This window comes from Dromiciops gliroides, chromosome 2 (assembly GCF_019393635.1).
Source record: "Dromiciops gliroides isolate mDroGli1 chromosome 2, mDroGli1.pri, whole genome shotgun sequence".
Lineage (NCBI taxonomy): Eukaryota > Metazoa > Chordata > Mammalia > Microbiotheria > Microbiotheriidae > Dromiciops > Dromiciops gliroides.
Genome location: NC_057862.1, coordinates 173,926,410 through 173,951,859, shown reverse-complemented (window position 1 = coordinate 173,951,859; position 25,450 = coordinate 173,926,410).

Genomic DNA, 25,450 nt, shown 5'->3' with positions numbered 1-25,450 from the left:
GCATTTCTTTCTTTTTTTTTTTTTAAAGTAAGGCACTTGGGGTTAAGTGACTTGCCCAGGGTCACACAGCTAGTAAGTGTTAAGTGTCTGAGGCCGGATTTGAACCCAGGTACTCCTGAATCCAGGGCCAGTGCTCTATCCACTGTGCCATCTAGCTGCCCCAATAAGCATTTCTTAAGGACTTATTTATGTAAGCTCTAGGATTTAAAAAGGGCAAAATAGCATAAGGGAACTCCTTGCCCTCAATGAACTCATAATCTAATGATGTCAGTAAAGCCATCTTCATATAGGGATATTGAACTTTGTTGTTTTGTTTTTGAGTCGTTTCAGTCATGTCCAACTCTCAGTGGCCCCATTTGCACTTTTCTTGGCAAAGATACTGGACTGCTTTGCTATTTCCTTCTCTAGCTCATTTTACAGATGAAGGAACTGAGGCAAACAGGGTTAAGAGACTTGTCCAGGGTCACAAAACTAGTAAGTGTTTGAGGCCAGATGTGAATTCAAGAAGATGAGTCTTTCTGACTTCAGGCCCTATATTCTTATCCACTGTGCCACTTAGCTGCCTACATTACATTTTAGGAACATTTTAAATAATAAATAGCATGGATCCCTCCCACCCTTGTAGAAATTGTTGTAGTCAAAACCTCATTTCCCATTATTTTGATCATTCTGTCTCAAAGTAGAAGAATTGGAGAAGGTCCTATCAAAATATTACTGAGTACCCTCTTTATACTTGAAACTGCTCAGGGTAGAAATAAATGCTCATTTGCAAGATTTTAAAATGGCTTTCCATGGTCTTGTCTTATATGCAATTCATTGACTTCCTTTAATTAGGCTTGTAGTTCTTATCTTTATTCTGCATTTGATTCATTATAATGTATCCTTCAAAATTTTGGAGGTGAAGAAAATCTCTGCTGTCCATTCCTATCAAAAGAGAAGCCTGCTTTTTCCATCCCTAAATGTAAACCCTCAGAGGTCATCCTTATGCAGATTTAAGATATATAACTGGGGGAATTATTGTCTTCCCCTGTCTCAAGGCTCTGGGCACTGCAGCCCTGAGACTGAACTCACTATTTAAAACAATGATCCACAATGAGGTGATTTTTTTTTTTAATTTTCCCCTGAAAATACCTCAGAAAGAAAAATACCTTCTTGGATTCAAGGCCAAGTAACTCAGCAGGTTAAAAAGGAGGTGAACACATTGGAGACTAGAAATTTAAATCATAGCTGACAGATTTTCCTTTGCCATTGTGAATGCTGAAACAACATGTGACAGATCCATGGAACAGATAGCTGGGGAATATAGCCTGTCTTCTGTCATGGGGGATCACAGGCAAGGCATTATTAGTTCCATGTTGGAGATGCACCACTTGTCACTGAGACAGGTAAAGTGATAATATTTTTTGTGATGCTTATATTTTCTTTCAGTTGTCTGTAATATTGCTATGTGTGATTTAGAATAGAAAAAGAAACCCCAATTAACCAGAACCTCTAACACCAGAACCCTGCATTAACCAGATCCTTTTTTGAACTTCCCGTTTAGAAAAAAGAGACAAATGACTACAAAGCAAAAAAAGGAATTAAGGCAGAAAAATAACTTTTAAGGAATAACCTGAGTTTGTTGTACCACTAGACCAAGTGCCTACACCTTCTATACCTATGCAACCTATATAAAGCTTTCTAATATCCATTGCCGGTCATGCCATCAATTCCTTGTTCCTGAAAGAAGTAGGAAGAAATTCCAATAAGCACAATTCATAAAGTGCTGGATTAGATATAATGTTGACCTTGGAGTCAGGAAGGCCTAGATGCAAATTCATTCTCATTACTTACTAGGTAGGACACTGGTGAAGTAACCTAAACTCTGTACCCCAGTTTCCTTATTTATAAAATGATGGGGTTAGACTTAAGGATCTATAAGGAATCCTATCAGGGATCATAGAATCATAGACTTAGAACTATAAGGTTCCTATTATCCCTCTCGAATCTCTTGCAGGAATAAGCAAGACTGGGATACTTCCTCATATATCCCAAATGTTACATACATTCCATTGTTCAAGTCATGTTCCCAGCCTGATGTACTCTCTGTTCTTCTCTCTTTATGCCAATACCATTCTGCAAAGCCCTCTCCAAGTCCTCCTTACGTCATGTTGATTTTCCTAATAAGTCCAGTTCACAGCCATCTGTCCTTATTCCAAATGCATTGCATGCTCTAACTTAATCACGAGTGATATATACAATATATACAATAAAAATGGAATAACATTAGATCACAATGTGTGAAATATCATAAAACCACATATTTATCTTTCTACCTCTTAACAGAATCACAGAACATTTGAGCTACAAGGGACCTAAGAGACAATCTAGGATCTAGGATCAAATGAAATGCTATTTGTAAAGCACTTAGAACAATGTATGGCACACAGTAGGCACTTAATATATGCTTAACATTTCTTTTTGTTCACACACTTCATTTCACAGACGTGAAAACTGAAATTCAGAGAAGTAAAACGATTTCCTAAAGGGATAAGACAAGAAAGTGGATAGGGACTAGATCTGTCATTTTATTGCTATAGGGAATTCCCAGGTGTGGAAATCCCCTATATCAATGCTGATTGGTATCTTCTAGGCAATGTGAAGCCTTAGAGAATTTCCTGGAATTCTGAGCTTAGTGATTTTCCCATGCAACCAGTATGTAGGAGGCAGAATTCATAGCCATGTCTTTTGGATTCTAAGCCTGGTCTTCTGTTCATTATGCCATGCCGAAATAATAAAATGCTTAATGAAAGGAAGCATAGCTTCTAATTTTTGACATTCCTCAGAACACAGCAAAAAGATAAGCTCATAGTAGCACCACAGGCACACACACACACACACACACACACACACACGTACACACTACATTGAATGACTAAATAAGGGAAATCCCAAAGGTCCAAATGTTGATTCATGAGCTTTCTGCTAGTGATATGTCACAGTATCTAAAAATGGGAAGGTGTCAATATGGAGCTACATTTCCTCATCTATATTAACAATTTCATTTTCACCCCCTTAACTGAGATGGCTAATGCATTCGTGTCTCCTGACAAATGCAGGAAAGAAAATAAATACTGGATCAGCACCAAGTTCTTTACTTGGTTTTCTTCTGCTTGCATTAAAGTATGCATAGCTCTTATCCCTACCTTGGCCAATATGGCTAAGGTGGCTTGTTACCCAGTTGCATCTAACAGAAGCACTTTCTTTCCTCTGAATCTTCTTGCTGATAACAATGCCCTGAAAGAGTCTATCACGTAGGCCGCTAGGGGGATATAGAATAGTGAACCTGGAATTGAAAAAAATCTGAATTAAAATGCACCTTCCAAAACTTACTAGCTGTGTGACCTTTAGCGGGTCACTTGAAATGTATTTGTCCCTGGCTCTTCATTTGTAAAATGCAGGTAATAAAAGTACCTACATATCAGATTTCTTGTGAGGATCAAATGAGATATGTGTGAAGTGCTTCGCAAAGCTAGTAAATACTAGCTATTATTATCATCCTACATTCTACAAGGGATGAGGAAATTGAATAAAATGACTCAAAACCTGTTCATCAAGATCAATGCCCAGGTTCTAAGGTTCCCAGTTGTTCTATTCAGACAATGCAATGAGAAGAGTAGGCAGTTAAACAGAAAGGTATCACAATATAGCTCTCCCATGTTGAACTCAAGCTTCTTGTAAGGTTATGGAAGTGTCCTATGCGAAACCCCTTAGGGAGAAGCAGAGACAAATGGAACATACTTTTTTTTTGTTTGTTTATTTTGTATAGTGCTGGAAAGGGTCACAGCCTCCATTGAAGATGTGGATGAAGCAGTATCTGCGGCAATGAAATTGTGAAAATGGCATTCACATGGAAGAAAAGGGGCCCTTGGGACCAGCAAGAGAATTCTTACCCATGATCTGTTTATTATTTTCACTCTGTATTGGCAACATTGTTATAGCTTTGGCTCTAAATGCTGTAGATGTCAGTGTCATATTTTTCCATATTGACAGGCTGGTATAAGAAAGTTCCTGACCTGTGGTCACATTCAATTTTATGAAACCGGTGAAATGGTCCTGGATTTTCACTTTGTGGTCAGATATCAACAGATCTAATCCTAAAAGACATTATTGCTCAACAGACCCTCCTGAGCATGGTCCCCTAGGAGGTAATAGAAACATGCTTTCTTTGACCTTCGTACAATATTCCCCCAAACCTGATTAGCCATGAATTCAACAAGTTCCTTCAGGATTCTCTCCCCTATTTAATAGTCTATTGGTTCCTTTGAACAGTTTTACCAGGTTACTGTACATACTAAGGAAGTCCATTTATTTGTACTATTATCCATAGGGAGCTTATCAGGCATGTCCCTAAGAATGGTCAAGGTTTGTTTTGATAGGTAGTGGGGTGTGATTATGAATTTAGAGACAGCTAGGTGGTACAGTGGAATAGAGAGCTGAACTATAGTCAGGTTGACCTGTTCAAATCCATCCTAAGAAACTTACTAGCTGTGTGACTCAGGGTAAGTCACTTAGTCTCCGTCTCACTTTCCCCATCCATCTGTAAAAGTGAGGATAAAAACAGCACTTATCTTTCAGGATTGTGGTGAAGAGCAAATGAGATTGCAAATTGGTAAAGTGTTTTGCAAACCTGTTAGAGCTATGCAAATTTTGTTGGTATCATTATTGTTATCATTGACATAGTCATCTTCATTCCCAATCTTTCCATTACTTTTGATCATAGTTATATGAGGAATAATTGTATCAGGAACAGGATTCACAGTCAGTATTTTGTTTGGTTTCATTTTGCATTAAATATTCAAATAACTGGTGGTCCTCAGAAAATCCTATTTCTCTAGATTTTTTAGTCCACTAATTACCAGCAATTAACCAATTGTGAATCGTGTTCATATTGAATTAATGCTTTAAGGTTTATGCCTTGATTTCATCAAAAGAATATTATGAGGGTAGCTGAAAGAAAAGATTAGTACCCCCAACTTACCAATAAGCAAAATGAACCTCCAAGAGGTAAGTGATTTGCCCAAGTTCACAAAGTTGACCCATATTAAAGACAAAGCTGTAACTAGGTTGGGTGATTAAAGTTCCCCCCAGGGCACTAAATTCTGAGACACTACCACCATTTGCACTGTTTCAGAAATATAAAAACAACAGAGCTTAGTCCCTATTTAGCCAGAATAATAAAACAGTGTAGCTGGGAGGAGATGGCCAAGGACCTTGCCCAAAGGAGTTCAGGACTCAGGAGCAACTTGTGCTCAGCTGAGATGGGCCTCCAAGCTCGGGAGGAAGAAAAATGAATGAAACGCAGGAACTGACGGGCAACAGAGAGCACAGTTTTCCGATGTTCTTGTTGCAGCATGAGCTGAGGCTCCTGTATTGGACTGCACAGCCACACTGTGGCCTGTGGCTCTTCAGGGCGCTGATCCATGGTCGTCCACGACTAGTGGAGACCTACTACCAAATGACCTGCTGGAGTGAGTATTTCTTTCCTTCTTGACTCTTGCTCCCTCTATTACTCCTTTCCAAATTCTCTTCAACAGTAAGCTTCTGCTGGTTTCTTGTAATCTCTGTTTTAACCCTCCCTTCCAAGAGAAAGCTTATTTCCAACTGGCTTCTCCCAGTATGGATTGTTGTGGGTGACCTAGTATTAAAAATTCCTGAACAGAGTCCATTTATAGATGCTGAATAAATCACCAGTGCTGAATAAAATTGAACTGGAAGGAACCCTAGTGAACATCCTGTCCAGCTTCCCCATTTTCCAAATAGGTAAACTGAGGTAGAGTATATTGTTCAAATGGCTTGCCTATGGTCATGCAGCTAGTTAGTGGCAGAGCAGCATGATAAATAAAACCTGAATCTTTTGTCCTGTAGCCCTGTGATCTTTCCACTGTTACACTGACTAAAAAGGCAACATGGGGTAATGGAAGGAGGAACTGACAATAATACTTAGCAATAGCGAACATATATATAGCACTTATGGTGTTGCAAAATACTCTACATAGCAAAGAGAGGCCTGGATTTGTGTTCTATCTTTGACACCTACAAGCCACAAGTGACCCAGAATAGGTCATTTTACCTCTTTAGCCTTAGTTTCTGTCCTGTTAAAATTCTGCAAAGGATGATAACAGTGTCTATAATACCTTCCTCATAGGACTGTTAGAGGAAAAGATAAGATGATGTACTTTAAATATTCTATTATTAAATATACATAAATGATTAATTAATCATACTACTTTTATTAAATATACATAAAAATTCTTGGACATTTTGCAAACTAGAAAGAATTATATAAATGTCACTGGATTAGAACAGAGCCAAGATAGCAGATAATCTCAGAGTCACCAATGCTAGTCCTGCTGCCACTAGCTCTATTAGTAGATTTAAAGAATTTCCTAAAAAATGTGCTTTTTTTTTCTATCAGCAGCTGTTCTTCTTTTCACATTTTGTTCCGGTTCCCTGATAGTTCCTGATTAGGGATATCCGGAAGGCACTATGACACTGCTGCAGAAAATGCTGCCTACAATCCATTTATGCCTCATCTTCATGCAGTGACATCTTGCTTGGAGTGCAGAAAGGCTGTGGGAATATGAGAGAGGATGCAGGTGGTAGGATAAAATGTATCTACATGGATTTTAGTTATAGGGTTGACACAGAAACAAGTCATTCCAGTGATGACGCTTCTGCTGTCCAAGAACACTGACTGACCCTCCAACCCTCTCTACTTCCTTTATCTTGGTCTGCCTCATCTACAGTTGGTTTACCACTGGCATATTGCTTGTAGTCATCCCGGATTTTCCATGTTGCTGCTATCTAGATTTTTTACTACCATATGGCTTCCCTTCCCAAGTAGTTTCTGCTATCATCTTCTTCCTGTTTTTTCAGAATTCTAGACTACGTTCTCCATATGATGCCCCCTGATCTTACCCTGAGTGATTCTGAGAATGGCACTTTTCATTATTTGGGGCTAATCTCTCCTGTGTTACACCCTGAAATACCTTAGAGTGAGAAGTAAGGAATAGCTGTGGCCATAAGAGACCTCCCTGTTTGAAAGTAGATAGTTTCACTAGTCTCTACATTAATTACTTTGCAAGGAAAAGGTTGATTCTGAATTAATGGATGTTGCCCCAAAACACCCTTGCCCCTCAACAAAACAAAACTTATTATTGCTGAGTACTGGCTGATTCTCACTTCTTTTATATATCACGTAGGTACATCTGGAGTTAGTTTTATGCCTTTTTTCCCCTTTTAGAGGACTTCTTGCTTCACAAGCGGGTGGGATTATTGTTAAATTGTTTCATTTATATCTGACACTACATGACCCCATTTTGCGTTTTATTGGCAAAGATACTAGAGCGGTTTGCCATTTCTTTCTCATTTTACAGATGCAGAAGCTGAGGCAAACAAGATTAAGTGACTTGCTTAGGGTCACACAGTGTCTGAGGCTGAAATTGAACTCAGGTCTACACCTGACTCCAGGGCCTGAGCTCTACCCACTGAGCCAATTAGAGAGGATAAAAGTCTTCTCTTTGAAGCAGACACAGTTCTGCTTTGGTGTGACCTCTTGCTTATGTAAGAGGTAGGAGCCATGGCATTGTGTTGCTAAGGAATTCACTTTGGAGTGAGAGAGTTTTTGACAGGTTACCCTTGAAATGAAACCATGAAGCACCTACTACCATGAGAACCTAGCATTGAAATCACAGCAGTCAGGTAATTTTTTTTGTGTGTACATAAAATATAGTCCTTAATGGTTATACAGTTATCCATCAGTATATTTGTTTTAAGCCACAACATATTGTAAAGCAATATTTCAAAGAGGTTTACTAAACACAGGTACAGAATGCTACCTCAATTACTATACACTCAGTTATCAATTATCTCAACTACATCTTGACTTTCTTGGTCTTATTTAAGGGAGAAAAACAAAACAAAACTTAACTTTCTATTATTAACCAGTATGAAAGAGTGCTGAGCCTCCATACCATCTTCTGGTTATTCTAATTCAGTCTTATTCTAACTGTGTTGGGAGTTACCAAGTGGCACCAAATCTATTAAATATCTGTGTACATTGTATCAGAGGAAAGGTGTTAATTCACCTCCTGCTGGTGGCTCTAATTATCCATCCAAATGCCTCTAAGGAGGAGTTGGCCTTTCTGAGCTTTCTCTCCCTACTCTGAGCCCCAAATAGCCCCTTCAGCTTTTCTGTCTTCTTTTCTTGATTGGAAGAAAATTATTTCTAGGTTCAATGTAAATAGTTTTCTTTCTCCTTGGCCTTAAGGGGGGAAAAGTCCTTTTGTTAACCATACTTGCATGTCATTCATTTAATCCTTCCCCTCAAAGTTACTTATGTTAGCATATAACTCAGATAATTCCCTCCTTTCTAAAAGGAGCTGTGCCTCCCCCTTCTCCTTGTCACCAATAATTTTAAGACACATTTAACCAGTATGGTTCCCTTAGAGTAGTTATTTCTGAAACTATCATTGTTCAAGATACTTTGTAGCATGAATTTCTTATTTGGGTAAAATCTCTATCTTGTGAAAATTCGGTTATGGTTTAGAATTAAGAATGCACAATTTCCAGAGAGTTTAATTTCCTCATCTATGTTTAAACTTTTAGAAATTATATGTTAGGTTATTTGTTCCTAGACAGATGTGAGAGGCAACTGGTATAGTAGATAAGGTCCTAAAATTGGAATCAGGAAGACCTGAAGTTTTATTCCTGTATATCTCTGTGACCATTAGCAAGTCAAGCTCAGGCTTTTTTTAATCTGTAAAATGGGGATAATGGTACCTCTCAGATGAAGTTCAAATGAGCTAATGTGTATAAAGCTCTTTCTGAACTTGAAAACATAATCTTTATTGTATGCTTTTTGAGTTTAAAGCTAATATTGGACAATTGAAACTTGGGCTTCAATCTTAAAACTAAAGTACTGTAACTAATGTCCCTGTGTAGAAACCTCTTTTGCTGAAATGGATTATCAACTTGTGTCTAATTTGTAGTCTTAATGAGCTGGTTGCCTGGGAGCAACAAGAGGTGTGATAGTCACAGAGCTACCAAGTATCAGAGACTGGACTTGAACACAGGTCCTCCTGTCTCCAAGACTGGCCTGCTTTCTCCTTATTAGCTTCTCTTCTTCACAGGTGTTTATTCATTTTTTTTTTTTTTTTGCAAATTGGGATGAAATGAAGCAAGTAGGGAAAAAATTTCAAGTACAGCACAACTCTTTCTACTGTGACATGTTGTATCTCATTGAATAATTGTATTTGGTAGTGCTGTTCTTGGAGTCTTGAAGAGTTGACTTCAAATCTTGCCACTGAGACATCCTAGCTATGTGACTATAGACAAGTCACCTAAACTTTTAGGGTTCCAAGCAATTCTTTGAAACATATAAGATACAGACATATTGCTGATCTGTATTGGGTATCTGATTGCAGAGGTTCTTAACCTGTGGTCTATGAATTTTAAAATATGTATATGCATATATACATATATGTATGAAACATGTATACGTATCTATACATATATGCACATAAATACATATATAATTGCATTTCAATATGCTTGTTTTCTTTATAGTCCTATATAATTTATTTTATGTTTTCATTTTATATATTGAGTTTGCCAGTCTCTTAAAGGGTCCCATGACACAAAACCTTTAGAATCTTTGGAGAGAGGGAATTTCCACACAATGCATTCCCTTTACCAATGAAATAATGAGTCTGAATAATGAATAATGATACTGATGATGAATAAAGTTAGACAACATTACCAAAATTAGGGTTATAGATATAGATAATATACTATATTTGGCTGTATCAAGGCCTATAAGAACTGCTTAATTATAAGACCAAAACCAAGATAAAATCATACCAGAGGATGCTCAGATTTTTCATGTGGCATCACAGTTTAGACCTGTCTGCTTGATTGTTCTCCTAGGCTGCTCCTTGAGAGATGGCTGAGTGACTGAGAGGAACTATTTCTTAATGGTTTTGCCATAGCTTTGTTCCATCCACAGTTATTTACTGTGCTTTAATAACTCATGTGGACATTGAAGAATCAATTGTCACGACTGAGATCATTTGGTCAAGAGTAGGTTTCCTAGTGGTGGGTTTGGGACTCAAGACCATAGATAAGAAATTTTCCTATTCTGGTAACTTTGGAGTATATCATGTAACATACTTCTAGATCAATATAGAACTCAGGGTTAGCAGCCAGGGTCTCAGAATTATTTGAGCTTGGGCCTCTCAAAGCAGCAGTAATCTAGTAGTTTGTAGGCTGAGTGTCCTCTGCTAGGCAATGGAGATACCAGAGCCTTTGAGAAAGTCACACTGAATACCCTTTGTCAAAACTATCTCTCTTAGCAGCCTAAGGGTAATTGAATTAATTCACAACCTGTTTTTCTATACGTTACAGAAAGTAGAAGAATGAGCCATATGTGCATTGTTATCATGTCTTCTCCATCAACAGGTGTATACCTATCCACATTACTCATCTTGTGCAATTATTATTATTATTGCACACTCCAACTTCCACACCTCCACAAAAATTTATTGCATGTCTTTGACCTAAAATGCTAATGATCATGGAAAGCCTCCCCATGTCATTAATATGTTTTTCCTATTTTACCAAAAGTTTGGATGGCCGTTCTATAGGTTAGCCAGTCTCAACATGTGGTCATGCAACTGATAGCTTTCCTTATGACTCTGAAAATTAAATTGCATACAGCCATTAGTTTGATTCAGAGCAACAGAGGTTGTGTGCTTTGCTGTAGTTTATTTACATAGCTTCCCTGCATGGTGAAGCCCTGGAAATTTTGCTGTTGCCAATTGCAATTTGCAGAGTTGGCTTAATGACCCAGGGGAGTCAAAGGAAATGTTGTTTTGATGCCCTCTGATTGGGCCATACCTTTGTGAATATGGCTGGGGGAGATGAACTGTGCATGAAATATCTTCCTCCTCTCACTGGGGAAAAAGGTGAGCGTATTTTATTAGCTCCCTGCACACTCCTTTCATTCATCTGGGGCAATGGTTGAGGAAATTGACTGGTCTTAAAGGTATATTTTTGTCTCTTCACCAAATGGGGCTATAGGAAGGAAAGACAACTAACATTTCTGGGAGGTGAAAACCAACAATTTTGATACAAGAAAAATGGAATGATGACCCTCACAAGTCAAGACCAGGGCTTCAGGAGACTTCTGAGAAAAGAGTCCGGTTAATAATATCCTCAGTGGCAAAACATGAAGCTATTTCTCCTCTGAAAGTTCCACTAATGAGTTTTCCAAGTGCTTTTAAAGGCAGCTCAGCAAAAAGCATCCCGTTGTGAGTGAAATACCTCAGTAAAAGCCTAGGGCAGTCAGTGGTACATAAGGCATGATTTGAGGAACATTCACATACCCCTATCTTTAAATCTTTTCCTTCTCTGCCCCTGCTACAGTATCTGACATTTCTGCTACTTTAAAATCTTGCTTGGGTTGAGGTAGTCAAGGCTCCTGCTGAAATGCAAATATGCTACCCTTTCTTCTCAGCATGATGGAATCTTTAGCCAGAATTAATTCATCAGATTAAAGTAAATTTATAGAAGGTTAGAGTAAGGAGATGCTTCCTCTCTGTTTACAGTGACCTGAGGGGCCAGAATGAAGGACAATTAAGCTTATACTTGGAGAAAAGAAAGGGTCAGCAAAGACCTATCATGAGTTGGTTGAATGAATGGATGAACAGAGTAGACAAGGTAATGCATTTGGATTCAGAGGACCTGGGTTCAAATCCATTCTTTCTGGTCCTTACTATCTATTTGAACTCAGGTAAGTCACTGTTTCTGGGATTCTACTTTCTCATATGTAAAATAACAGATAAGCTCAAAATTACTTTCCCGGGTCTGTTTAGTCATGTCTGACTCTTTTACTGGAGTGGTTTGCCATTTCCTTCTCCAGCTCATTTTACAGATGAGAAAACTGAGGCAACCAGGATTGAGTGACTTGCCTAAGGTCACATAGTTAGTAAGTGTATGAGGCTGAATTTGAACACAAGAATAAAAGAATCTTCCCGACTCCAGGCTTTGTATTCTTATCCATTGAGCCATCTAGCTGCCCTTAACTCCCTTAATGGATTTCTTTGATTTGGAGAAGTTGGTGCCATGGTTAGATAGTTATGTGGCATGAGAGGGACTGGATGAGGCACTGTAGGAGGTGGTGGAGTGAGGTGGGGCAGGAATTGGACAGTCACCATGAGAATATTGGAAGGAAGGAGAGGATTCTGAAAAGATCAATGATCCGATAAAAGGGATGATTCAGTGTAGTTTGTTTCTGAGTCAGTTATTTAAAGGAAAGTTCATGAGAAAGAGGGTATACCTGAAGGCTGATATCAGTGACATACTCCATGATGCCTTTCAAGATAAGACTCTAATTGTCAGGAAGTGTTCTTCCCTCCCCCCTCCCCACTTTCCCAGGTCGGCAAGATGTTTCCCCATTATCTCCATTTGGTAGCATTCCTTAGGCAGTAAGTTTCTTAGGCAGCCATGTGGCACAGTGGTTCAAACACTAGACTCTTAGAATCAGGAAGATATGAATTCAAATACTGCCTTAGATAAATAGTGGTTGTGGGCAATTCACTGAACTTCTCCCTCAGTTTCCTAAGCCGAAAAATGAGGAAGTTACATTTGATGAGTTTGGAAGTTCCTTGGGTTTCAAAGCTATGCTCCTTCAAGGTAGAGATGTTTTTATTTTTTTAACCACAGAGACTAGCACAGTGTCTGTCCCATAGTAGGTGCTTTTATCAGTCAACTAACAAGCATTTGTTCAGAACTGACTATGCAGCTCTGACTATGTGGCGGCTAAGAATTGGAAATCAAAGGAATGCCCATCAATTGGGGAATGGTTGAACAAACTGGTATATGATGGGGATGGAATATTTTTGTGCTATAAGAAATAACAAGCAGGATGACTTCAGAAAGGCCTGGAAAGACATGTGTGATGAAATAATGGGATTTAGCAGATACTCAAAGACCCACCTGGAGATTAATCTAGACTGATTGAATCAAGTGAGAGTGATTGACTGCTGATTAGCCTACTTCAAGTTAACTAGATTGTAATCATACCTGGCTAACCCTTAAGAAGGTATTGTTCTCAGAAGCTAGACTGTGAACTCAACTTGAGAACACCTTCAAAAACAAAGGATTTGGATGATGCCAACCAATCAGCTTGAAGCAGTGTGTAAGGACCGCCTCTGTTCCAGACCTATAAAAAGCTTCCACAATCAGCTTTCTAGAGAGTTCCTGATTGGAGGCCTGTGGAGGTGGACTTGAGGAAGAACCCAATCAGGCTGGAACTTTAGGCTAGATAGGCTTTTTCTTAACTTTCTGAACTCCTTGTGAATATTTGTATGCTTTAATAAATGTTTAATGCCCAAAGACTGGTGCTGAATCTTCTAATTTAAGGCGATCACACAATATAGATTTTAAACATCACACATGTATGAAATGATGTGTAGTGTAGTGAAGTGAGCAGAACCAAGAGAATATTGTACACAGAGATAGCAATATTATTTGATGAAGAACTGTGAATGACTTAACTATTCTCAAAAATACAATGGTTCAAGACAATCCCAAAGGACTATTGATGAAACATACTATCCAGCTCCAATGAAAGAACTGATATTGATGAAACAGAATAAAGCATGCTATTTTTCACTTTCATTTTTTCTTTTAATCAAGTTTGCTTGTACAAAATTACAAATATGGTAATGTTTTACATACTCATACATGTAAATAAAATGCTAAAAAAACCAAAAAGAACTGACTATAAACCAGACACTGTGCTAAGTTCTGGGGCTACCCACTCCACATTCTAACTTCTCTATGACTGTCAAGAGTATAATGATCTTCACAATTAAATCTCTAGAATTAGTCCTCTTCTCTTCTATGATGCTGCCACTATTATGGTGCAGGCCCTCATCAACTTAACTGCTAGCCTGTGGGTGAGTCTGCCTGCTTCCTCTCTCCCCAATCTAATTTATCCTCCATTCAGCTGTCAACTGATCTTCATAAACTCAGGTCTGTCCATGTCATCCCCCTATTCAATAAACTCCAGTGGTTCCTATTACCTCTAAGTTTGAATATAAAATCTTTTGTATAACCTAGTGCTTCCTACCTTTTCATTCTCCTTATACCTTACTCTCTGGTTTCCCTCTCCCCATATTTCATCATTTAGTGACACTGGCATAATATAAATGTGCCTTTTTACTGGCTGTCCTCTGTGCCTGGAACTTTCTCCTTTTTCATCTCCAGTTCCTAGCACCTGAAATCCCACCTTCTGCAAAAAGCATTTCCCAGATCTCCTGATTCTTATTGCCTTCCCTCAGAAACTATCTCCAATTTATCCTGTATACACAAAGCACTTGGCAATCACTAAAGAACTGTATAAATAATAGTAATGACTGTTCTCATTATTACTAATATTGTATCATTCCTGCTTTTCAGTAACTTTCATCTATTTCTTGTGAATGCAGAAATCAACCCTCATCTTGGTCCTGGCCCCCTAGATGTTTAGCTAGGGCTCTACCCTATTTTAACAGTCTCTCCTCAGATAAATAATTCAGTCTCAATTCTTGAGTTTCTCACTTCCTATCACATCCCTTTGCCTGGAGTTCCTGACCACTGATGTCCATATATAACTGTTTCTTAGTGTCCAGCTCTGTTTTTTTTTGCCACTTCCCTCCCTTCTGAAAAACCACCATCACCACAACCACTACCACCACCTTTCCTCCTGGAAAAACAGTAGCAGCAGCAGCAACAACGAGAAACTCTAAGACCATCTCCTTCCTGATCCACTCCTCCACTGGTGTCAGTATATTCCCCTTTGACTTCACTCACCATCCCTATAACTTTCTGGACCAAAGTATAACTCCCTGACCACCACAGCTCTATTTGTGCCATCTCCCAGAGTGTGGACTGGATTTATATCTCTAGCATTTAGCACAATAACTGGTATAGTAAATATGTAATAACTAATTTTTAATTAATTCATTCATCTGGCTTGTGGATTTTATTACTGAGCATTTTAATTATGTGATCATTTTACTCTGTGCCAGAAGTTCTGACCCCTGGTTTGTCCTAACCTCACTATTTGGTCCGGGGTGGGCTGGAGCCAGCTCTCAGTTTCTAAGAAACCAACTGTTAAATTTTCATTGTGAGCATTTACACCTTGAAAATCAGCAAATGCTATATAGTAGGACTTGATGTCTTAATTTTTTTTGATTATCTAGATTTAAGAAAATGATGGAGAAATTTTAATACTGCATGTAAGATTTAAAAGTGTGTCCTGGGTACATTTATGAAAGAAAGGGAGCCAATTGTTAAACATTTACCAACATGCCCCTGGGTGTACCTCAAAAGTGACAGGCTATTTCTATCATAACCTGATTCCTGATGCTTGACTTCCCTCCCCCTTCCCAAACCCTGCCTTAGCTTTCTCAGTGTGGGCTGCCTTCCCATCCTCCAATTAGAGCCTAACTTTGCCTACATCTTAGCCCAATGGGGATATTGCATCTCTGCCCAAAGCTCCATTAGAAAGTCAACCACACACTCACTTTTGAAGAATTGAATGCTTTATAGGGCTTTCTTCTCTTCTCATTACCCTCTGACCTATTTGGCAGAGAGATTGAGCCAAGCAAAAGATTCATAACTCTCTATGACATCATAGTATCTATACATCTATTTATCCCAACTTTATAAGCTCATAAAAGCACATTCAATTATAATCAAAACTCAACTAAAATTATAGTTCACACTTCTTTCTCCTGACTCTTTTTTATATTCATCTGAGCATGTTAGCTAACAACAATTATAAATGAAATGTTGATATTGACTGAACTTCAGTCAACTCAGAAATAAAGAAAAATAATAATTACCTAATATTTACTTCATGAAGGTTATTCTACTGAACATGTATTTATATAGCTCTACCAATGTCCCTTTTCTTCCATTTCAGTGAAACTAGGGTACAAATGACATACACGGTTAAATCCATATCCTTCCTGGAATAACAGCTCACACCAAAAGTTTTATATTAATTGATCAAAAAACATTTATTAACCAATTACTATGTGCAGGGCATTCTGGAAAGTGCTAGAAATACAAAGACGAGTAACAAAACATCTCCTGCCCTCAAGGAGCTCACATTTAATGAATCACAGGTCTGAACAATGAGATTAACTGGGTACATACAAGGTATATGAGAAATAATCTCAGCAAAGGTAGTGATAGCAACTGGGGAGGTTAAATGAAACCTCATATAAAAAGTGGGATTATAGTTGAGCCTTAAAGTGAACAAGGGAAGCTAAAAGGTGGAGATGGGGAGAGAGGAAGAGAGAAAAAAAAGAGACAGAGACAGAAACCCAGAGACAGAGACACAAAGACAGTGGAGAGAGAGAGCATTCCAGACATTGAGAATAGCTAATAATTAAAAGGCAAGAATGCAAGAATGTCAGGAGACAGAATGTTGTGTGTGAATAACAGCAAGTAGGTCAGTAGAGTGCCTACAGGTAAATCAAGTGTAAGAGAAATGGAAAGCGAGGAAGATGCCAGGTGATGAAGGTCTTTAAAATTCCATATTTGATTGTGGAGGTTATAGGGGATCATGAATATTTTAGTGGGAATGACATGGTAAGACCTAAACTTTAGGGAAATCATTTTGGCAGCTCAGTTATGGGAAGAGAGACCTTTGAGGCAGGGAGTCCAACACCGAAGTTATTGCAGTATTATAATTGAGAAGTGATGAGGGCCTTGTGACTTTGTAGATGGATAAATAGAGTGTATATGACAGATGCTGTGAAGGAAAAAAATGACAAGAATTGGCAATATGGTAGATATGTGGGTGAGTGAGAGTGGGGAGTTGGGGATGACTTTGAGGATACCAGCCTGGTTTACTGAGAGCTTGGAAGTGTCCTTGATAGTAACAGCTAAATTCGGAACAGTGAGTTCTATTTTCAGTGAGTAACATTAATTGGATACTTATTCTAATCAGTAGTGCAATAACGAGGGCAGGGTGGATAGGGCATTTCTCAGGGTGCTCACATTTGAAGGGCTTTTATAGCACTTGTTCTCCTTCAGGAGTTAGGAAAAAAACTGAGCTCAGCACCTAGTTGGCAAGCAATAATTAATCAAAAGAGGAAGCCCCCAAAGGTCAGGCTTAATTAATGCTTGTTGGAGTCACCACTCAAACTTACCCCTCCCCCCCCATCCCCCGAACTCACTGCTCTTTGCACTCAAGATCAGACCATTCATTCTGCCTACTGTCCTGCTCCCTCCCCAACAGCAACCTATTGGCCTCCTGCAGCCTCTCCCCAACACGTTTAAAGTCCTAAATATCTAAACCCTCACAAGTAAATTTCTCTTTAAAAATTGACTTGAGGGCAGCTAGGTGGCACAGTGGATAAAGCATGGGCCCTGGATTCAGGAGTACCTGAGTTCAAATCCGGCCTCAGACACTTGACACTTACTAGCTGTGTGACCCTGGGCAAGTCACTTAACCCTCATTGCCCTGCAAAAAAAAAAAAAAAAAAAAAAGGCTTAAAAATTGACTTGAGGACACCTCACACCCTGCTTTGCCCCAGTGTATATTATCTTCATCCCATGCATTAGAATTGGTAGCTGTGGCAGGTTCCGGTGTACATAATCTTTTATTGGGAATTGTCAGAAGTAGAAGAGAAGAAAGACATGGCCCCTGCCCTCAGGGAGCTCCTAATTTAAGTAAATTAGGCATTCTAATGAGACAGACACAAGAAGATGGAAAATGAGCATTTCCCAGTATAAATTCAAGCTGAGCCTTTCAATTAACAGCAAAATGCTAGAGAGGAGAGAGAGAGAGAGAGAGAGAGAGAGAGAGAGAGAGAGAGAGAGAGAGAGAGAGAGAGAGAACGAACTGAGAATGCCAGCATCATCATAGAATGATAAAGGACATTCTTTATTTTCACTGAGGGGTTCCAACAGCCTCAGGAAACCAGAGGGCCACGGATGTTGTTGGCAAATAATATGGAGCCAATGATTTGCCACAGTACTGAGTGTCCCCTTAGGCAAGAGTAGTGAAGTTTATTGATTTTATATTAGTTGATATTAAGAACAATGATTAAAAATGAGGGGAATATGCTCATTTCCCCTGAAGGAGATTTCAAATGGGGTTTTTGACGTTAATGTCTCCTGAACAGGGATGGGTAATGGCCCATCATATTTCATTCTCACAGTATCATGTAAACAACCCGCAGGCCAGCCTGGTTTGAGTTTGAACCTATCAGATGCAGCCATTTTATACACTTATGGTTATTTCTAATTGGCTAAAGATGTACTCAGCACTCAGGAGAGGACCCAGCCTTTTCCTGGACCTTCTCATTAAACCTGAATCTTTGTTGGAAGGCTCAATATTATGCTCTCCCCACCCCCAATTTGTGTTCTTGGGGAATGTCTCTCTCAGTCTACATTTGTGGAGGGTGATAACCTTCCTCACTCTGGTCTCAGCAGGATTAAATATATTTCTGGGCATGGGGGTGAGAGCATTTGAATTGTCTGAATGCTCACCATGAATAAAAGAATAGTGTTTGTTAACACTGAAACCTCAAGAGAAACGTACTCAGAACTCTAATTTTAAATCGTAACAGCTCTGCAGATAAATCATGAAGTAAAAGGAAATATATCACTGTCATTAGAAGATCTTACTGAAACAAGAAATCTAGGTTTGCCTTTTTTTCATGACCCCCTCCCCAAATTAAAATGTTGGATGTACTATAATTAGTTTTGTTCTGAACAGAAAGCTGCATGTATTGGAAATGCTATTAAGTGAATTAAATGCAAATTAAAAGTGACGTTGATATTATCATAATCACTCCTTCCTGGCTGCTAGGAATGTTTTCTAGAGGAACCTGCATTTCTACAGATGGGCATGAAATAAAAAAAAACGAGGCTGCTGAACACACCATTATTCCTTCGGGGCTGTCAGTTCATTAGTTGAGGCAGCCAAGTCTTGACGATCCGCAAGTGATCAGCAAATAGGAAATGAGCAAGAGTATAAATTCCCAGCAAACCCAATCATTAACATTTGCTGCCTGCATCCTGGAAACACAGTAAATCAAATGTGTCATCATTTATCAAGACAAAATATCATTACTAATTGGGATTAATTTGCTGCTGTGGGATTGCTGACCTTTGTTGAAAGAAAATAAAATTGCTCGTTAGCTGTCGTCATTTAATTTTCTTGAAGGAGAGAAAGGGAAGAAAGCTGGAAAAGTGGTAGTGGTGGTGGAGGGATGTCAGGTGGTATGGTGTGTGTGTGGGGGATATTGTGTCTTGCAAACAGTTACATTACAGTGCAAAGTGATGAAATGCTCCAGTTCTCTCTTCTACCCTCTTTGGTTGTGAGCCAGGATTCTCCATATTTGCTCAGAGATCACAGAGCCTATGGTTGCCATCACAGGTGATTTAGCACTGTCCTGGGAAATAATAATTAGAAAAAGTTGCCAAGCTGGAATAATATATGGTGCCTTTTACGAATAGGAAAAGGTAAGTTCAGTTCCAAAAGAACAACCTAGGATTTATTTATATGCTGGCGTTAGAGGAAGATCAAAAGAAGTATTGTGCGGTTTGTTCACAATTTCCTATGATAATTTTGACTGGGTGTGTCTACATGGAGCTAGATTGAAAATGCTTAAAGCCATTTCCCCCCTTCTTTGTGGTCTAAATTATACCAAGAAAACATTTTCCTGGGCATTTCTGGATTTTCATGCACACAGAGGAGGCAGTGTGTAGAATGGGGGAAAAAATCAGAAACCCTGAGTTAAAATTTTACCTTTGTTACATATCATCTCTGTGACCAATCATTTAACCTTTCTGGGCTTCAGTTTCATCATCTGTAAAGTGAAAGGTTTGGATTATCTAGATGGTCTTTGAGGTCCCTCTCACTCTGAATTTATAATCTTGTGATCATATAGCTCAGACTTTCTTGTCTTTGATGTTATTTGAATTAGAGGTTTCTTGAGGATGGCCAATGAGTTCTCTTCCAGTCCTACATCTGAGACCTTGATTTTTATAGTGTTCTTGGCTTGTCACATATGGCCGGGATTTAGGATTTTATTTTTTTACTTTTAATTTTTATTTGCCCCCAATTAAAACAATTTTAACATTCTTTTTTCTTTAGTTCTGTGAGAAAATAATTATTAATAACGAATTTCTTGGGGACCCAGGGACCCAGTTTTAGTTGGCTTTCTCTCCCCCTCACTTCAGGGCAACAAAAGGAACTGAGATAGACTCTTTTGTCTAGTTCAGTGAACTGATGGGATTAAACCACACCTGGATAATGGACTTTGTCTTATTAAGCAATTTAGGGGGTAGTTTATTGGATACTTCCTCCTGATGTCATCTGTAGAGATCATTTTCATATGGATCATGCTCAGGTCATGTCAACCAATAGAACTGAGTGATGCTAACCAATTAGTTTTGATCAGTGTATAGCGCCCTGCCTCTGTCAAAGAGGATAAAAGCCAAGACCATGCAAGGCTCCTGGTTGTTGCCATCTTGGATCAGACTCTTGGCTCTGTAAGGCTGTAATTTGGTGAGCGCTCTCCTCTTAGGACAGAGTAGGTAATGTAAGACTTCTGAACCCTGTTTGTAGACCATGTGCTCTCTTTCTTAGAGACATGGTGGTAGGGTTTTTCTGCCATGCGGTTAATACTTTAACTGACATTCTATATTAATTAATAATAAATACTTACTGCCTAAACAGTTGCAATTGCCATTATTACATATAAATATATAAGTAGCAAATAATTTAGAAAATCCAGCCTAGCCCCAAATAATTTAGCAAACACAGTTCCAAATTCTCTCCCTCCCTTCTTCCTCTCCCTCCTCCCTGAGATGGTAAACAATCTAATATGCATATTAGGGTTTAGTTTTAATCCTTAAGCAGCAGATAAGAGTCTTTTTAAGGAACAAATGATTGCCTACATACAATGAACTTCACCTTTCATTTCATTTCAAACTTTCTCTCATAATTATGTTTACATTGTTACTTTGCCTAGCAAAACTTTTCTGCTCTCTCTGTGTTGTCAGGCCAACCTAACTTATTGTACAGGGTGGGTCAAAAGTTATAATGGGGTTTCAATCTTTAATAACTCCTTTATTTGTTGTTTTTAATTTACAATACCATAACATCATACATAGTATATGAAGGAAATGAATTTACATTATATATGAAAATAAAATCTTGTAAATGGTGAAAATAAAGAAAAAAATATATTTTTGTGAGGCATTTTGGGGTTAAGTGACTTGCCCAGGGTCACACAGCTAGTAATTGTCAAGTGTCTGAGGCCGTATTTGAACTCAGATCCTCCTGAATCCAGGGCTGTTGCTCTATCCACTGTGCCACCTAGGTGCCCCGAAAAATAATTTTTAAAAAGTTGTTAAAAAATTGTGACTTTTGGTCCACCCTATCCAAACTGCAGATTGATAGGTTATAAATCAAAGAGGTTAGACTCACAGCCCACAGACCTCACGTTGTTCACAGCACTTCCTAGTGCTACAGAAACCAGACCAAACAGTAATTGGGAAATATTTAACAAAAAATATTTAAATGCATTAGAAAAATATTTAAATGCATAGAATGTGGTTTTCTAAATCATTATGCACCTGCAGGGATTTTTGTTCTTTATGATGGTGACACCATTGCTATAAATGAATGAGAACGCCTATATATTTATAAATGTGGGGAGGGACTTGGAAGACAGATGAAAGAATGATGGCATAATCAGATTGGCTTTACAAATCTGGTAAGCCTCCTTAAAGCTCTGTGTTTTTAAAAAAAAAAAAATAATTAATTAAAAACAAGGAACAGAGTGATGTGAGATAGAATTAGGGTCAAATTGATTGTGAGTCGTCCCAAAAGAATTAGACTCAGTGACTCAGTTTCCCAAGTTTTATTGCAATTCTGTGGGTGACCACAGGGAGAGAACCAGAGTAGTGGATAGATATCTCTCGAATAGTGAAAGAAAAGACAGTTATATTTATAATATGGATAAATTGATTATCAGTCTCATTATAATAATCTCCACCTTTGGGAGGCACAGGAGAGGGCTTATCCTCATTTGGAGTTCCTGGGGTCCTAAGCCAACCCCCAAGGCAGGCATCTTTTTCAGTGGAGGTGAGTTTTGGGGGTTTACATTTCATAAGGTGAATCTGGGGACAAATTTGGCCTTTTCTGCACATGTCTCTTTCTGGTTCCCATGGCTAGTTTCAAAACACCTTCATTTTTCATTTATTTCTGGTCTAAGCTTCTATAGTCTTGTCACTTCCTTTACTGTTATTTGACATGACCCTTTATGGTCCCGTTATGGGTACTTATTTCTGTAGGTAAGAGAACCTAGCATCTTGACTTGTAAGTTATCCATTAACCAGGATCTGAATTCCCGTTAGAGCTAATATCTGAATTGGAGCTTGGGCCTTAGGTTTTTCTGTTAACCCTTTTTTTCACCTCCTACATCAAAAGGATGTTTAAAGCCCCCACAAGTCTCTGTTCCAAAATGATATTCCTACTTGTTGTGTCTCCTGGATCATGCTATGCGAACCTAAGGTGACAAATGACTTATCGTGATTATTCAGGAAGATGTTTTGGGTCCTAACTTCTTCATGAGGTTTCCTCCATACTTATCTAACAAGAAGCAGAGAGAAGAATTGATTCCCAATTAATTCTAAATTATGACCAGCATGGCTTTCATATTTAATTTTCCCTGTTATAGGAGGATGGTGTGGACAAGTACATATGAAAAGTAGCCTAAGGCTGTGATGTTCAAGAATGTTTGGAAATGAAAAGGGTATAGAGTTAGCAATTTAATAATGACTGTTAACTTGTAATATGACAGCTAGCCCCTTGAAGGCAAGGGACATGCCTCACTCTTCTGTGACCCAACTGAGCCACTTAGCAAAATGCTGGGCACACATCAGGTATTCTATACCTTCAAGTCACATTAATATTGGTTTTACTCACTGTCCCAGCCTTCCCCTTTCAGATTACATTTTTCTACTTTGTATGTATCTAATAGGTACTTAAATTATTTACATATTATTTTCCCCAATAGAATGTGTGCTCTTTGAGAGCAGCAACTTTGTTCTTTGTTTGTTTGTTTTTGGTTTTTTTGCTAGTCTTTGCCAGTACATAGCAGTGTTTGGCTCATAGTAAATGCTTAATCAAATACTTATTGACTGACTACTCAAGTTCTTCATCTTTGGACTTCTCTGTTAGTTTCCCTGGCTTACTTAGTGGTCAAAAGTATGAGTTTATTTGTTAAAGTATAGGTCCTCCCACAAAACTGTCTTCTTCTCTCTGAAAAAGATTTTTTCATTGTCCTGAGAATTTAAATGGGCATTTTAAAATTGTCCATAATTTACATAACATCATTTAATTCCTCCCCACTCCCTGCCCTGTCTCCTCTGTTTATTTTTCCCTCTCTAGTAATATCTTCTGTTTAAGGCAAGGATTCTTGAATCTATATATTCATCCAATTTTCCCTCATTTGCATAATATATGCTACTTTTACAAGGATAGGTCATTGGCTTTCTGTCTTATTTTGATCTTTCTCATTTTCACTTTCATTTTGTCACAATTCTTTATTCAAATGGCATGGCAATAGCACAACAACTGATATTTTCCCCCACACATTCTAGAACCGAAGTGAAATTCTGAGGAGAAACACCGCAACCCATTGTTTAGGCTTTTTCCCATGAGTAAGAGCTGAAGGCAGCCCACAGTCATCTGATTAACTGACTAGAAGAGATTGAACTGTCACTCAAGGCCCCAGAACTACTCCTCCTTCTCCTGCTCCCAGGATGAAGTGACATTATTTATGCTTTTCTTCAATCACACCTCTGATTTAGCACAAGTGGGCTGAACTTCATCCAAACAAGTTCTTTTGTCCCATGCTCACATTTATAGTGGCATAAAAAAATTCACAAAAGCAAGAAGAAGGTAGCAAGTAATGTCTTAAAAATATCACAGGGAATCTTGGCAGAAATAAAATCTACTCACTCTTCAGAGCAGACAGAAAAATGTTCCTCAGAGCTGCAGACAGTTTTACATGGTTAATCGGCACACTTCACATTCCTACTTCCCATCCAAAAATTTTTAAACAACCAGTTTGAGACCAGCTGATAGCTTTTACATCTGTTGCCTCCTTTCCTCTCCTATTGTCAGCACCCAAATCCAGGCCCTTTTTATCTTTTACCTGAATTTCTTGAAGGTGCTTACCATAATGTCTCCATCTTTTCCCTTGTCTAATCCAGCCACTAGAGTATATATAATTCATATTTCTGAACCACGATGTTTATTGTCCTACTCAAAAATCTAACAGGATCAAAGGATTTAAATAAAGCAAGAACAGACCTGGGGGATCATCTAGTTCAATCTCCTTAATTTATACTTGAGGAAAATGAAGCCCAGAGATGGCATTTGTTCAAGGTCACTGGGAATAGAAAGTAGATTTTGAATTCAAACTCACATACTCATTTGTACAATGAGTATTCTTTTCTTTACATGAAGGTACTTTTTTTTTTGCAGGGCAATGGGGATTAAGTGACTTGCCCAGGGTCACACAGCTAGTAAGTGTCAAGTGTCTGAGGCCGGATTTGAACTCAGGTCCTCCTGAATCCAGGGCTGGTGCTTTTTCCACTGCACCACCTAGCCACCCTGATGAAGGTACTTTTAGTGGCTCCCCTTGGCCAATAGGGTTAATTCCAAATTAGTTTGCCATACATACATACATACATACATATACACACATACACAGATATAAACATATACACATACATACATATGATAGAGATAGATATAAGGTCTAGATTATATGTATATATATATAGACATAGCAAAACACATACATACACACATGTACAAATATATACATATACACATATACATATATACACACACTTACATACATTTATTAGTCCTTGCCTTTCTGGCTCATTTTGATTTTTCATTTTCAATTCCATTTCGTCACAATTCTTATTCAAGTGATATGCCAATATCACCAACTGATATATGTACACACATATGTATGTATATATGCATTTATAATTTTCCAATGTTTATGTCTTGTCTTCTAGAGTTGATAATAAATTCCTCAAAGACAGGGAAGTCATACTTAGTATTCCCCCTAATATCTAGTAGAGTGCTATCTATATACACAGTGGGAGAAAGAGCACTTCCATTTCCCCAAGGTTCTATTGTATATGGATAAAGTAGAGATGGGGTTCTTCGGAGCTATAGTCTCAGATGATAGGCAAACTAACTTAGTGGAGGATTGATTTTCATTAGTAGTAAGAAGACAACTGTCCTACATCCCTGGCTACTCACAAAGAAATATGGGCAAATAGTATCCTAACTCAAAAC